Genomic DNA, 697 nt, shown 5'->3' with positions numbered 1-697 from the left:
AGATATATATACGGTATTTAACAATCATTTTCTGATCATTGCTGGTGAATTAAATAAAATTTTAGTTTCTACAGGCAATCATATAAATCTCTTGGCAAATGCCTTTTCGAGATTGATGTCTGAAATATTCCTTTGTGATACAGAGAAGGGGGAGATTGAGTCAATAATTAAATCACCGAAGACTCATGGATATGATGGAGTGCCTAGCAGAATATTAAAGTACCACATTTCACATGTTAGCCCTGTATTTAGCCATATTTGTAATTTTTCCTTTAGGAATGGTCAGTTTCCTGAACGATTACTCAGTAGTAAAGCCGCTTTATAAAAAGGGAGAAAGGGATAATGTAGACAATTTTTTCTATGCCCTCGGGCAACGGTCTTGCCGCAGTGGATATACCGGTTCCCGTCAGATCACCGAAGTTAAGCACTGTCGGGAGTGGCCGGCACTTGGATGGGTGACCATCCGCGCTGCCATGCGCTGTTGCCATTTTTCGGGATGCACTCAGCCTCGTGATGCCAATTGAGGAGCTACTCGACCGAACAGTAGCGGCTCCGGTCAAAGAAAACCGTCGTAACGACCGGAAGAGCGGTGTGCTGACCACACGCCCCTCCTATCCGCATCCTCAGATGAGGATGACTCGGCGGTCGGATGGTCCAGATGGGCCACTTGTGGCCTGACGATGGAGTGCTTTTCTAT

The 697-nt window shown here is 45.5% G+C and overlaps 1 pseudogene; it reads left to right on the top strand.

The window, feature by feature from the left end:
• The first annotated feature begins 369 nt into the window (after window positions 1-369).
• On the top strand, window positions 370-487 carry LOC126204670 (5S ribosomal RNA; annotated as a pseudogene).
• Window positions 488-697: the final 210 nt, after the last annotated feature.

This window comes from Schistocerca nitens, chromosome 9 (genome assembly GCF_023898315.1).
Source record: "Schistocerca nitens isolate TAMUIC-IGC-003100 chromosome 9, iqSchNite1.1, whole genome shotgun sequence".
NCBI lineage: Eukaryota > Metazoa > Arthropoda > Insecta > Orthoptera > Acrididae > Schistocerca > Schistocerca nitens.
The sequence above is the reverse complement of the archived record's forward strand: the minus strand, read 5'-3'. Positions and strand labels throughout refer to the sequence as shown.